Consider the following 16,138-nt stretch of genomic DNA (forward strand, 5'->3'; position numbering starts at 1 on the left):
CTTTTCAGAAAACTGGACAGAAATTCTTGTTCTATTCCATAAATAAGTGTGCTAAGTTATTTCTTTCTATTCCTTTTCTATAAATCAACTTTTTATTTTGTTTTGTTTTTAGGCAGGATTTCCCTGTAGCCACAGCTGGCCTGGAAGTATCCATGTAGACCAGGCTGGTCTCAATCTCACAGAGATCCACCTGCCTCTACCTCCTAAGTGCTACTATTAAAAGCTTGTGCCACCATGCCCAGCTATATTTCTACTTTTTAAAAATAATCTTTATTGGGGCTGGAGAGATGGCTCAGCAGTTAAGAATACTGGTTGTTCTTGCAGAAGACCCAGGTTCGAATCCCAGAACCCACATGGCAGCTAACAACTGTCTGTAACTCCAGTCCCTAGTCTATATAGCAAATTCCAGGCCAGCCATAGCTACCAAGTGAGACTTTGTCACAAAAAAAGAAATGAAGGGTTGGGTGTGGTGGCACACACCTTTAGTCCCAGGACTCAGGAGGCAGAGGCAGGGGGATCTCTGTGAGTTCAAGGCCAGCCTGGTCTACACAGAGCATTCTAGGCCAGCTAGGGCTACAGGAAGACCCTGTCTCAAAAAGACAAAATAATAGTAATAATAATCTTTATCAATTTAATGATGAAAGGTAATGCTGAGTTGTTTAAGAGTAAGTGGGAATGCTTATTGTTCTGAGTGGAAGTGAGCACCTTGGGTTACTATTGAAAGTACTATTAAGTTATTGGGTACTCGTGAAGTGTTGAGGCACTGGGAGAAGCACATCTCATACTGTGTGGACTTGATCCTCCAGGACATCTGCAAAGCAAGCATTCTTTGAATCTTAACCACTGTTCGTGTTGTAATAAAACATCCTGACAAAAGAAACCAAAGGAAGGAAGGGTTTATTTTGGTTCACAGTTTTGGGGTACAGTTCATCAGTGACAGGGACCTGAGGTTGCTGATCACATTGTATGCACAGTCAGGAGGCAGAGGGAGACAACCGCTCCTGCTCAGCTAGATTCTTCCTTTTTATGCAGCCCAGGGAATGGTTTCTCCCACATTTAGGGTGGACCTTTCTACCTCAAGTAGCCTAACCAACATAATTCCTCACAGGCCTGGCCAGAGACTAACCTAGTCTAAGTACTCCCTCACTGGTGTGCCTGGAGGTTTGTCTCCTAGGTGATTCCAAATCCTATGGAGTTGACAATCAACATTCACCATCACACCTCACTCCCCCAAATTATTTCCCATTTTGCAGATAAGGAAGCTGAGGGAGGAATAGAATAGGTAAGCACTGTGCCACTGTGCTGGAGGACTTAGCTGCAAGACACTGTTGTCAAGGACTCCATATCAGGGTACAACCTGCCCTGGAACCATTTCTCCCAAGTTCAGCTGCATCCTTGATTGGGCAGACACCCTTTTCATTGCCCACAGTGAGGAAAAAAAAAAAAAAAGAAATTCACATCTGGGTGTGCTCACCCAAACACCATATGGTTTCTCATCCATTAAGAGTGAGTCCTTGCAAGGGTTTCTCTATTTATAATATGAACTGCAGGCTGACACTGAGTCAGCATGTTGAGTCTTACTGGTCTGGTATTCCTGCTTCTGCATGAATAACAGCCTGTGCTGAGTAAGAGCTTTGGAGTTGCTTTATTCGCTCCCTGTGGCTTTCTCCTCAAGAACTGGCTTACTCCACTGCTGTGGGCTGATATGCCCGCACCACACCGCTGCCTTCTTGAGTTGCAGGACTCTTTTTTTTTTTTCACTACCTTATGGTCTTTTTTGCCCTTGAGCTACAGCTTTGACTTTTCACTTTAATGCACATTATCTCAAGATATTCAAGGCCAAAGAAAACATTCCCCAAGGCCTGTCCCTAGGGGGAATTAGACTAGGGTAGGAAAAGGAAGAGGCTATGTGAGCACTGTGTTTGCGCTCAGGAGTCCAGACTTCCTTGCACATCTGGAGTGCTTGTTTTGGGAAGAGTCAATATTATCACAAATACTTTAAATTTTTATTTAAAAAGCAACAACAACATCTGAGCTAGGAATGATGGTAGACACTTTTAATACCAGCATTCAGGACAGAGGCAGGTGAATCTCTCTGAGTTCCAGACCAGGAGCTATATAGTGAGACCTTGTCCCAACCCATCAATCAATCTGATATTTGCCAGGCATGGCAGCACATGCCCATAATTCCAACACTCAGAAGGCTGAAACAGGAGGATCACAAGTTTGAGGTCCAACTGAGATGAACAGCAAGACCAGATCTCAAAAAAAAATCAACCAAACAACAAAATCAAAACCTGATGTTTGCCAACCAGAGGGTTTAGTATAGATTTCTGTTCTTTATATTAATGAAATAAGAAACGTTTTGAGGGATTGGCGAGATGGTTCAGTGGTTAAGAGCACTGACTGCTCTTGCAGAGAACCCAGGTTCAATTCCCAGCACCCACATGGTAGCTAACAACCATCCATAACTCCAGTTCCAGGAGATCAGATGCCCTCTTCTGACCTCCAAGGGCATTACACGGAATGGATGTACTTACACACATGCAGGCAATACACTCACACACAAAATTTAAAAAATAAATAAAATATTAAAAAACAGACTGTTAAGAGAAGAAGCTGTTTTGTTGTTGTTTGGTCTTTTTTAAATAGGGTCTCCCTATAGCCCCAGCTGGCCTAGAACTCATAGACATCCACCTGCCTCTGCCTCCTAGTGCTGGGATTAAAGGCCTGTGCCACCACACCCAGCAGAAGCTATTGTCTAAATACGGGTCGTTAAATATTTGCTAAGTACATACTAGCTGATTGAGCACCTTCATTTATCTTGTGTTTCATCGGTTCCAGAAGTTGAAAATCAGATCTGCATGAAATCAGATGCTCCACTAAAGAAGGTATAAATATCCTCATCCGAGAAAACAAAACTTTGACCTTCTGTGCTGCAGAGATCTTGGAACGCACTGGAAGCTTCTGTGCTACACTCCACATATCAAAGAGGGGGGCAGATAATCTATTATCAATTCAACACCATAGATTCATTCCATGGTGTGGAGAGTGTTTGTCAAGGGCTCATCCTGAAAGTTCTCTGCCAGCTGGAGAATTCACTGACCTATAATTCATAGACTCTTACACTTGGTCAGGTTTTTTAAGGTCATGTGAAATACTTCCCCATGCAAGGCTTCTTTGACAGTTCGACCAATGGATTCAGGTACCACCAGAGCATTAGCTCCAGTACCAAACGTCCTGATAGTACTCTGTTCTTAGGACTCCAGATTTCAAAGTTATCAGAGAATTAGTTCCTATTGTTTAAACTATCCAATCTTTGGTATTTTCCTCAGTCAGCCCAAGCTATTATGATACCTTCCTTTAAGTTTTTAAACCTTATCCTGAGCTTGCCTCATTAGACATTGACACTGTCTTATTTTATTTCAGTTTTTAAAGACAGGCTCTTGGCATGTAGCCCAGGCTATCCTCAAACTCACGATCCTTCTGTTTCTGCCACAAAAGTACTGAGTTATAGACATATGCTACCATGTCCTGCTCAATATTTTAATCTTTGTATTAGATTTAATCTATTTTCCTATTTAATACACTTCTTCAGACATTATTTGATCCATGTATCTTCTCAAAGTTCATCACTAACTTATGTGCTATAGTTTGGATCTGGAATCTTCCCTGAAGACCCAAGCTAAAGCCTGGCCCACAGGGTGTCACTGCTGGGGAGTGAAGGAAACTTTAGGAGGTGGGACCTAAGTGGGAAACTTATTACTGATGTTTACCTAAATTGACATAGCATCAAAGTGCTTTCTAAATGTTTATGTTCATACCCAAAGACAAAGACTACTTTAAGCTTTAATCAGAGAAGCCTCTCTGTACAATGAGTGGTGGTGAAAGCAGGCTGCCCAAGATGTAGAGAGTAAGTGGATGTTGAGGGCTCAGGCTTGAACAAGACATTTATGCCATACCCTCTAAGACTCAGGGAACACCATGGAAGAGGGGGAGGAATGTCAGAGCTGGAAGATAGGATAAAGGTGTGTGTGAAACACCATCCTCTAGACTCAATACAACCACTGCAATCATGAACTTAACAACTTTGGTTACCTGTACAAGATTGGCCCTGTCAACAGTCAGCGATGGAAGGGGAAGGGACTCACAGGGTCATATCGTTCCCTGCTGAACTATTGACTGTTGGTAGATTCTAGGAGAGGCAGGGTCATTTTCTTCAGTTGTGCACCCAATGATAAGCCCACCAGGCTCCAATAATAGTTCCAAACCCATGTGTTACACAGATGGCCTTGGTTAAACTCAGTGAGTCACAAAACAAATGGAATAGACATGACTATGAGAAAGAGCTTTGTGGGAGCTGGGGGCATCAGAGGTCTACAAAATGAGAGAAAACGGGGATGAGAGTTGCCAATATGCCCTACAGGCAAGTATGAAGTTGGCAAGGAACAAATTGAATTAATATGGGGCCTCCTAGAAGGTCTTTGGGTCACTGGGGCACCCTTGCAGGAGACAGCAGGATCTCAGCACCTTCTTGCTTCCTGTCCATAGGTGAGACCTTTTGCTTCATCTATCATCCCATCCTGATGGGATGGGGCAAGCAATGAACTAATTGAGTGTGGCATACAACCTCCAAAATTGTTATGCAAAAGTAAATCTTCTCCCTTTATAAGTGGATTTTCTTGGGTATTTTGTTACAATGACAAAAAGTAAACAATGATTTAAGAAATCATGTTAGAGCCAGGTATGATGCACGCTTTTAATTCCAGCACTGGGGAGGCAGAGACAGGCAGATTTCTGAGAGATCAAGGTCAGCTTGATCTTAGTGAGTTCCAGGCTAGCTGGAACTACAGAGAGACCCCATCTCTAATAAACAAATGAACAAACAAAAATCATGTTGGGGCCTAGAAAGATAGCTCAACAGTTAAAAGCACTTGCTGCTCTATCATGAGGACTGGAATTCTGATTCCAGCATCCACACTGTGCAGCTCACAAACACCTGTAAGTCCAACTTCAGAGGATCAGATGCCCTCTTCTGGCCTCCATGGGCACCTGCACCCACACATTTGCATACATTCACACAGACACACACATATAAAAAATAAAGATAAAAATAAACCTTTTTAAAACTATATAGAAACTCCCCCCCGGATCTGATGCTGTACGGAGCCATGGGCAGGCTGCCAGACAGATTGACAGGAGGGCCAGGCAGAGAGCAAGATGACACCGACTCAGGGCACCCAGAGGAACATCTGTTACTACTATGATGGAGATGTTGGGAATTATTATTATGGAAAAGGCCATCCAATGAAGCCTCACCAAATTCGAATGACTCACAACTTTCTGCTCAATTATGGTCTCTACCCAAAAATGTAAATCCATCACCCTCACAAAGCCAGTGTTGAGGAGATGACCAAGTACCACAGTGATGAATACATTAAATTCTTGTGATCCATTCATTCAGATAACATGTCTGAGTCAGGAAGCAGATGCAAAGATTCAGTGTTGGTGAGGACTGTCCCATGTTTGATGGTCTGTTTGAGTTCTGCCAGTTGTCTACTGGTAGCTCTATAGCAAGTGCTGAGAAATTTTACAAGTAGCAGACAGACATTGCTGTGAACTGGGCTGGAGGCCTACATCATGCAAAGAAGTCTGAAGCATCTAGCTTCTGTTACATCAATGATATCATCTTGGCCATCCTGGAATTGCTAAAGTATCACCAGAGGGTGTTATATATTGACATCGATATTCATCATGGTGACGGCATGGAAGAGGCTTGCTATACCACAGACCAGGTCATGACTGTGTCCTTTCATAAATATGGAGAGTACTTCCAGGAACTGGGAACCTACAGGATATTGGGTCTGGCAAAGGCAAGTATTATGCTGTTAATTACCCACTCCGCAATGGGATTGATGACGAGTCCTAGGAGGCCATTTTCAAGCCAGTCACGTCCAAAGTAATGGAGATGTTCCAGCTGAGTGCAATGGTCTTACAATGTGGCTCAGATTCCCTGTCTGGGGATCGGTTAGGTTGCTTCAATCTGACCATCAAAGGGCATGCCAAGTGTGTGGAATTTGTCAAGCACTTCAACTTGCCTATGCTGATGCTGGGAGGAGGTGGTTACACCATTCGCAATGTTGCCCGGTGCTGGACACAGAGATCCCTAATGAGCTGCCATACAATGACTACTTTGAATACTTTGGACCAGATTTCAAGCTTCACATCAGTCCTTCCAATATGACCAACTAGAACACTAATGAGTACCTCGAAAATATCAAACAGCAGCTCTTCGAGAACTTGAGAATGCTGCCCCATGCACCCAGGGTTCAAATGCAGGCGATACCTGAGGATGCCATCCCAGAGGAGAGTGGTGATGAGGACGAAGAAGACCCCTGACAAGCACATTTCTATCTGCTCTTCTGATAAACGAATTGCCTGTGAAGAATTCCCTGATTCAGATGAGGAAGGAGAAGGTGGTCGAAAGAATTCTTCTAATTTCAAAAAAGCCAAAAGAGTCAAAACAGAAGACAAAAAAGAAAAAGATCCAGAAGAGAAGAAAGAAGTTACAGAAGAGGAGAAAACCAAGGAGGAGAAGCCAGAAGCCAAAGGGTCAAAGAGGAGGTCAAGTTGGCCTGCGAGAGATCTGCACAAAGTTTCTCACTTTTCCCTCAGATTTTATATTTTCTATTCCTCTGTGTATTTATATAAAAAATATATTAAATATAATGTCCCTAGGGACTAGATAAGAACCAGGGATCAGAGCCCAGGGCAAGGGGGTGGGGGAGTCTTCCAGCTGCTGTTTGCCCGTCTTTCCCCAGGTGTTAGTTCTGAACCATACGGGTACAGGCCTCGAGTGCAACTGTAAGACAAAAATCTTGAATGCCAAGCGCCTGCTTAGGAAAGATGCCCTTATTAAGCTTTCTAGAAGTGGAGGGTTGGGTCTTCTGGGACCCTTGTTCTTTTCAGGCTTGGGTAACATCAGCCATTTTTAGATTGGTTTTGTTTATACCTTCCCACTGGTCTCAGGTGAACTGAAAAACTCTCACCGCCCCATTGCCCCCCAGTTCTGCAGGTGGAGGTTATTAGTCTAGCTTCCTTTTTGAGATACTTCCATTTTTGTAAGACTTTGTAATAAAACAGCCCATTTCTACACCAAAAAAAATCATATAGAAACTTCTTTTATTCTAAAATGACTTGAAGGAAGTTGTATAGGCTCTGTGCATCTAATAGCCAGAATCACTTACATAGCAATAATTGACCTACCTCCCACTAGATGCCTTTGTGTAACCTTGGATCAATTATACTTCAATTCTCACACTTATGAACAGGAAATAAATTCTGACTCCTAAACAGAATTTATCTAAGGAGAGTGTAGCGAGGATTAAATAAAATAAAACACATGGTAAAAGATCATTATTGTGGGCACAGTGGCTCACACCTACAATCTCAGCACTCAGAAGGCTGAACAAGAGGATCACTGCATGTCTGAGGTCAGCCTGTGCTACATATTTAGACAAGCCTGGGCTACAGATTGAGAGTCTGGTTTTTTTTTTTTTTTAAAGACTCTAGTACAAAAGAGAACTATTATTACTGTCATCACTTTGTTCTGCAGCTACAGCTGGAAAATAATGACTTCACCTAGAAGACACACAATTACTGCAGATTCAGTTCTCAGTATGCAAGGAAGCCATGTCCCTCGCTCTTCACTTTTTCTGGTTTTGAAAAGAGCCAGGCAGAGCCATTCTGGTTGGAAGAGATGAGCAGTGGCGCCCAGGTTTCTTCTAATGCCATTCCAGAAAGAAGCTGGCTTTGCTTCAGGCATGCTTTTCAGTCCCCTTACTTGGGTTTTGGCTTAAGTAGCAGTGTGATGCATAAAAGCCTCAACTACAATCTGCTCTCCTCACTGAACCTCTTAAAGGTTCAATACGGGTGAGAAAATGCTAAAAGACAGACTTGCCAATTCCAGGACATGAAGGCCCTGATTTTTGCTTTGTTCTAACTTTAAAAAAAAAATCTCATATCCAAAACATGATTCTGAACATACTGTACAGAAGGGCAAGCTAACTGTATCAACATCTTATTGGAAAGCGTCTTGCTGCCCACATGCAGATGGGGGTGTAATCTGTTATGGGATTGCAATCTTTGCGGTGATTTTTCTCCCTCATCCTACTGACATGTGTCAGAGAAAATCATCCCGTGATCACATAGTCTGCAAACTTTGGTAAATACAGCGCCTCAGGTCATACCTATAACAACCCTTTTGTAATACTTACCATCTTATAATCTTCACAAAGGACTCCTTTAATGGCTGTCCAGGAATCTTTCCAATGCAAAACAGATTTGATTCCCAAAATTTCACCCCTCTTCCAAAGTCAAGAGTTTAATCAATACTTACTTTTTCAAAAGGCAGTTTAAAGTGGATTGTTATGAGTTAGCATAGACACAAGCTTGTTTTCTCAGACCCTGAGATTCAGTACTCCAGCATCCGGAGCCAAGGATCCTTGAAAAGTGGTTTATCACCTCAGTGTCTGCTGACATAACTCCTGCAGAGGATGTGTGAACTCTCTATTCAGCTGCCAAAGAACTTTAGTGATTTGATCTTGGCTGAGAAATGCCTACATTAATATATGTCTCACATAAGAGCGATAAAAAGAGAGGGAGAGAGAGCAAGCTTTGCATAAAATGTTTTTCTGAGAATTGGGGGGGATCAAATCTCCTAGTGACATTAAATATAAAACTGGCAAAGAGCCGGGCGTGGTGGCACTCAGGAGGCAGAGGCAGGTGGATCTCTGTGAGTTTGAAGCCATCCTGGTCTACATAAGGAGTTCCAGGCCAGCTGGGGCTACAGGGAGATCCTATCTCAAAAAGATTTTTAAAAATTACAAAAGGATAAAAAATTTAAAGGATACGAACAGAGAGAATAGCAATGTATCTACCTCAGTACTTTCAGTACTCAGTCTACACAGTTCCTTTTTACCTTTTTTAAAATATAAAATTATACCTACTCACACTATTATCAATATTATTGAAAATGCATATTAACTTTTTAAAATATACATCAAAAAGAGAGTGAAAAGTCGCTCTCATTTCCCATGGCATCTGTGCAGAATAAGTAGATTTTACTATGTGTTCTAGTCTGTCCTCTGCTTTTCATTCCCCAAAATGTTATGGCAATCTTTTCTTGTCTAGTCATGTGAATCAAACTTCTTATTGATTATGTATTAATTGATGAATGATAATTTAACCTACCTCTTTTGAATAACAATTATGTTGATTCCAATATTTCCCCATAACATTAATGGTATCATATCTTTGTGCTTGAACAGAAAGATGTTGCATATGTATTCATACTTCTCCAAGTTAAATTCCTAACATGAAATTGTTAGGTTCAAAAGAATGTCCACCAATTTCTCAAAAGATGCTAATAAACTTCCCTCTAAAATATTGCAACAATTTAAACTCTCAAGAACATTAGTATGGTATACAACCATACTAATCCAATCCAAACCAACTTTGAGCACCATAGACAGTTTCATCTTACAAATTTGCTTTCAAATTGGCATTTATACTCTTTTATCAAACACTAAAAACATGGCTGGGGAGAAAGCACAGGTGGTAAGAGTGCTTGCTTACCCGAGTAAGGACCTGAGTTCAAATTTACAGAACCTACAAAAAAGAGGGGCAGGGCTGAGTGCTGTGGAGACCAGAGACAGGAGGATTACTGGGGATTGCTGACTGCCATTGTCACTCCAGGCTCAGTAAGAGACTCAAGGGAATAAGGACAGAGAGTGATAGAGAAGGATACATGACATTTTCCTGCATCTTCCACAAGTGAACACACACACACACACACACACACACACACACACGCAATGCACACACATAAAAAGGAAAAAAAAACATTAAAATGCAGGGTCCACCTATTGTTTACAATGTGAAAATACTAGTAATGGTAGTAAAATCTTTAAAGCAAAAGCCATATCTTCTTTTCCTCAGTTGTGTCCTCTCCCAAATAGCTGATCAGTATTTAGGAATTCCTGGTCTCTATTGCTGGCTGATGCTTGTGCCTTGAGTTTCTGTCCTCACCATTTCCACAGGCTTCCTGATGGTAGTGTCATTTCTTTCTAGGGAGAAATGTGTATTGAAATACTGTCACTTGCTCACCTTTCCCTGATTGAGTATAGAATGATAGAGGACTAACAATTCAATGCAATTCTATGCTCCAAATTAGCCCCCAACATCTATGGGTTTCCAGAGCAGAGATTGCAATGGGAGCTCCAAGGGCTTTCCAGATGCCCCAGAGTCTCTGCAGAGAGCTACGTCTCTGACATGCTTCAGCACCTGGACAGCTCCCTTCTTGCTGCCTTCACAGGGAGGTGTCCGCAGCCTAATGAGCCCCCTAGCGGTAGCTTTACTTGTTGCACACTTGTTTTTAATTTGCTCAGATAACACGTGAACCATTGTTAGAAAAGATAAAGGCATTTTAAGAATATGAACTGTAGCCGGGTGTGGTGGCGCATGCCTTTAAGCCAGCATTTGGGAGGCAGAGGCAGGGGGATCCCTGTGAGTTCGAGGCCACCCTGGTCTACATAGCAAGTTCCAGGCCAACTGGGACTGCAGGGAGACCCTGTCTCAAAAAGACAAAATAAATAAATTAAAAATAAGAATATAAACGGTAAATATGCAGGTTCCCATTATTCTCCCACTTATAATTCCCTATTCAGGGGTAATACTGACAACACAGCTATACATATATCTACAGACCAACATCTTTTGCTTTTGGAAATATTCATTCTTGACATATTTGCCCTTTTTTCCAGTTAAATTTCTAGAAGACTGTTCCAAAACCTCAGTATACACATATCTCTTCATACTCCTTCAAGGCAATATAGACTAGTCTGTCTATAACTGCAGGAGCTTAAGGAAGCTGGTCACAGTGCACAGTCAGCAAGCAAAGAACAGAGAGTGCTGGGGGGCTGCTGTTCAGCTCACTTCCCCCTTTTTAAACAGTCCAGAACCCAAGTCCAGGGGGTGGTGTGATTCTCCTTTAGGGTATGACTTCCCACCTAGCATGACCTAATCAAAATAATCCCTCACAGACTAGGCCAGAGCCTAACCTAATCTAAGTAATCCCTCACAAGTGTACCTGGAGCTTTGTCTCCTAGGTGATTTCCAGATCCTGTCAAGTTGGCCACACTGACCATCATGGAGATTGCATTTTTATTATAAACAGCACAGTGAAGGTCTTTACAGCTGGGCCATGCTGTGTCTCTGTCCTTATTTCTGTAAAATGAAGTCCTAGAAGTGGAATTTCTATTATTCTTTCCTAAAATGCTGAGTTAGGAAGATCAGGTCCTTACAATCATGTCACCGTGGACTAGAGAAACAGCCCAGAGAAGGCCCCAGGGAGCCACCTCTATACTATACAGATTTCCTTCAGCCCTCAAAATGTGAGAGCTCTCTCATCCACATCTTCCTCTCAAATCTCTAGTTTCTTTTCCCTCAAAACATCCCATATCACCAGTATCTTGTGCCATGAAGTCCATCAGTGTGTCCAGAAGGGCTATGAGGGGAGCCATCCTCACTGATTACCAATACAGCACTTCAGCCATTTCAGTAGAGCAGCAACCACTGACATTGTGCATTATTTTAAAAATAATCAAAAGGACGTGTCTTGTCTTTCTGGGATTCACTTGCAACAGTAGGAAGGTTGAGAACAGCAAGACTAAAGTCTGCGGCAGTACAGAAATCAACAGGGATGCACTGCAGCGCCCTCTCCCCTGTACTCGGCAGTGTTGTGAGTCTCTATGGTGGGAGTCCACTGGCAAGGACAGAGGATAAGTTTAATATGTAATCCTTTTGTGTGGGGGTGGGTGTGCGGGTGATGTGTGCAGGTGCACGTGTGTGCATGCATCTAGAGACCAGAAGACAACTTCAAGTGATGTTCCTTAGGCACTGGCCACCTTTTTTGGGAGATAGGGTCCCTCACTGAGTGGAGCTTGTCAAGTAGACTAGGCTGACTGGCGAGAAAATCCCAGTGATCCACTTGTCTACACCTCCCCAGCTCTGAAGTTACAAGTGCATGCAACTGCACTGGGATTTTTTTTTAATGTATGTTCTGGGCTTTGAGTTGAAGTCTTCACGCTTGCAAGGCAAGGAATTTCCTGACTAAACCACGTCTCCAGCCTCAATCTGCTCTGACTGTGTTTAGACAATTAACACAAGTGCACATGTAGTAACACCACAATTGTGAGGGAGTTTATGCTCCCAGGTACTAAATGGTGTATACAAAATGCAATCTAATTCTCTCAATCACCCTGCATACTCTTGAGGAGACAATGCATGGAGGGACTAAACCATTTGCCCTGTGGAGGAGTGTCAACATAGTGCCTACATTTGTCTGATTCATTCACCAAGTGGCCAGACTTCCCTGCTTCCAAGGACACTGGGGCTGGAGAAATGGCTCAGCAGTTAAGAGCACTGGGGCCTCTTGCAGAGGACCTGGGTTCAGTTCTCAGCACCCACACGGTGGCTAACAACTAGTTGTAACTCCAGTTCCTGGGGAGCCAATGCCCTCTTCTGGCCTCTGCGGGAACTGCACAACATGGGTGCACTTTCATACATCCAGGCAAAACACTCATACACATACAATTAAAATAAATTTAAAAACAAAACCTTCAAAAAAGGACGTGGCTGAGGATAAAATAAACAAGTTTCATTATATTAAGAAGCTGAACTTGATCCTGACCCTAAATACCTAATAGGAGTTGGAAGGGCAGACAAGACCAGGTAATACACCCTAACATGCAGGAATGTAGGCACTGAAGCCAAAAGGTGAGAAAAGTCTAACAGAAGAAGACTGAGAGAGAGGGAGGGAGGTCTGACTGGCTGATGAGAAGACACAGCCATTGCAGTCACAAACTCATAGCAGCTGTGGTTACTTGCACTGAGCCTGCATGAGACTGGCCCTGTCAACAGTCCGTTGGGGGAGGGACTCATAAAGGCCTACCCTTCCCTGCTGAACTATTGCCTACTGAAAGATGATAGGAAAGGGGTGGCCATTGTTTTCAGTTGTGTACCCACTGGTGAGCTCTCCAGATTCTAATGGACAGTTCCAAACCCATGGTCACACAGATGGCACTGGTTAAATTCAGTAGTGGGTCAAAAAATAAAACAAAAAGTTACAATGTGGGAAAGGGTTTTGTAGGGTGAAGGGGAACGTTGGCAGGGGTGGGAGGAAAATAAAAGAGGGTAGGAGTGAGATCAGAGTGCAGTCTATGCATGCATAAAATTGACAAAGGATAAAAGAAAAAAAATCACTAAATTTGGGAAAAAAACACAATAATTTACAAGCTCTATTATACCCCAGGGGAAAGTCTTGAAGGTAAAGGTACAAAGCAATAGACAGCTGCTAGAGTACACAATATAAGGAAAGGGTTGTATATATTAAATATCTCCAGCAAGTTACACAAGGCATTGATTGATAACATGGGTTGCATTGGGGGTAAAGAGCTAGGGATCTGGGAGAGGAGGCATAGAAAGGGAGCGTTCCACCGATATTTTCACACCTGTTTTCATCTTTGTCTTTGAACCCTTTAAATGTACTATCTGCTGAAATAATTTATATGACTTGAATGAACACAGTACAACTGCTGACTCACAGATGAAGTGAGATTGCTATTTTCTGAGCTCACCTTCCTCATAATGGTGACTCTGCATTTGTTGTTAGGTTTATTGGCCAACCTTCCTCATCTTCCTGTGAACTTTCTACTCAGATCGCTTTCCCGGTTTGCTATTGAGTTGTTTGATTCCCACTTGTTTTATAGGAGCCCTTTCCACATTAATTTTGTTCTGTGTAGTCTGTAGTTATTGGGGTCGATTTTACATGCCATAAAATTCAACCATTGAAAGTGAGAAGTTCAGTTGTGCTTGCAAATTTACAGAGTTTTGCAGACATCATAACCATTCCGGAGTTTCTTGACCTCTCTACACTATGTAATCTCTTGCAATGTAGCTACAATAAATGTTTCCCCTGTGACTCTGGTGTTTGTATCTTAGATTGTGATATGGGCATTTAAAAGCTAATCTCGCTGAATGGTGAAAAAATTAATCTATATACCTAAATTTGAAAAAAAAAAAGATTTCTTTATGGTACAGGGGTTCAAACCCAGAGCCCTGAATATACTAAGCAAGTGCTGTGCCATCGAGCTACACTCAAAACAGAAACCACCAAAAAACAAGAGGTAAATACTGTTTCCCTACTGCGTCTCAAGGAAGAAGAAACAGGTTTCACTCTGCAATCAGATCATACTAAAAAGTGTTTAATTTTAACATTAATTTCATTTGAGAAGAAGAAGGAGGATGAGGAAGAGGAGGAGGAAGAGGAGGAGGAGGAGAAGGAAAAGGAGAAGGAAGAGAGGGGGAGGTGGGGCAGGGGCAGGAAGAGGAGGAGAAAAGAGGAGAAGGGGAGGAGGGGCAGGAGGAGGTAGAGGGAGGAGGAGGAGGAGGAGGAGGAGGAGGAGCAGCCTGGTGTGGCGGTTCATGCATGTAATTATAGCACACAGGAAGTGGGAGCAGTAGTTTTCACAATGTTGGAAAGTGCTACCAAAAGAGAAAAGTAATCATCAGCCTCCTCCAGCTGTGGACTCCATGAGTTTCAATAGTGATTGGCCTGGAAATATATGTTCATTGATATTTATTAGTAGACAGATATTGTTCTCATAGCAATAACAAATGCTACAAGAGTAACGAACCACCTTCTAATTGTATCTAAGATCCATTTCACAAGATGGTACCTATACATGGCATTCCTAACAAGACCAAGAGCCTGTAGCTAGACAGGTCACAAGCTATAAAGGAGAACCTACTATTATTACCCTGCCAAATGGGTATAGTAGTAAACTGATGCCTAATGACTTATTGCTATGCCCATAGATGAGTACATCTCTCAACTCTCACCAGAGAGGCTTCTTCCTACAGTAGATGGTGAGTACCACAGAGACCCACAACTTGTCAACATGCAGAAAATAAGCAACTGCCAAGTGCTGGGCTCTAAATAAGACACCTATATTGCACCCTCTCCTCCCAAGGCTCAGGGATCATTGCAGAAGAGGGGGAGCAGAAAGATCATAAGAGTCAGAGGTGGTGGATGAATACAAGAAAACTGTATTGCCCAGATATAACAGGGAAGTTGTACATAGGAACCCACAGTATTTGTGACAACACACACAAGACCAGTGTAAGCCTAAGCCAGGGGGGAAAAAAAAAAAGTATGGCTGGAGAGGTAGGCAAGAAGCCCCAACCCTAACTGAGGATCTATTGGCAATTGATAGCTGTTGGAAGGGGGAAAGTCAGTTTTCTTTAAGGATATCACCCCTGGTCAGTTGACCAGGCTCCAAGGGATGGACCCACACCCAAGAGCATTTGGGGAACACAAATTTGCCTCCATAGGCCTTTAAAAAAGGTAAATAATAATATAGGACGTGAAGTTGGGAGGGCAGTAGGTTGAGAGCGTAGTTGGAGGAGGGATAGAATATGCTCAAAATACATTGCATAAAATTCTCAAAGAATCAATAAAAATACTATTTAAGAAAGAACTGGTGGCAGGAAGATTAGGAGTTCAAGGCCAATCTGGTCTACGTATTGAGTTTGAGGCCTGCCTGGGATACTTGGGACTTGTCTCAAAATATAAACTAATAAAATAATAAATGAATATAATCTGTGAGTGAGAAAACTAGGCGCCACAAGCCCACATATTTAAAATTGTCAGCCAGAAGCCAGAACCAGCCTTATCTAAAAGCTGCAGGACAGGCAGGCGCCGGTCAAGCTTCAAGGATCAAGCCGTAAACAAGTCTTACGGGTAGATTGACCACCCTCAGGACCCGATACCAGGAAATCAGGAGAAAAACCTCTGTGTCCCTGAGGTCACCTCCCATTTAGCAATCCCACTTCCCCTTAGCCCTGACCCTTACCCCATATTTCTGTGTGCTTTTGAAATTACTCTGTGTGTTTTTGAATTAACCAATAACCGCGCTTCTGCTTCTGTACCCTGCTTCTGCTCTATAAAAGTGCCAAACCCCAGCCTGTAGGCGCGCAAGTCCTCCGAGGAGACTTTGTGCCCACAGGTACCTGTGTA

At 42.6% G+C, this 16,138-nt stretch overlaps 1 pseudogene; it reads left to right on the top strand.

Moving 5' to 3' along the window:
• Positions 1 to 5,220: 5,220 nt before the first annotated feature.
• On the top strand, positions 5,221 to 6,868 carry LOC103749045 (annotated as a pseudogene).
• Positions 6,869 to 16,138: the final 9,270 nt, after the last annotated feature.

This window comes from Nannospalax galili, unplaced genomic scaffold, assembly GCF_000622305.1.
Source record: "Nannospalax galili isolate Female #2095 unplaced genomic scaffold, S.galili_v1.0 scaffold485, whole genome shotgun sequence".
Lineage (NCBI taxonomy): Eukaryota > Metazoa > Chordata > Mammalia > Rodentia > Spalacidae > Nannospalax > Nannospalax galili.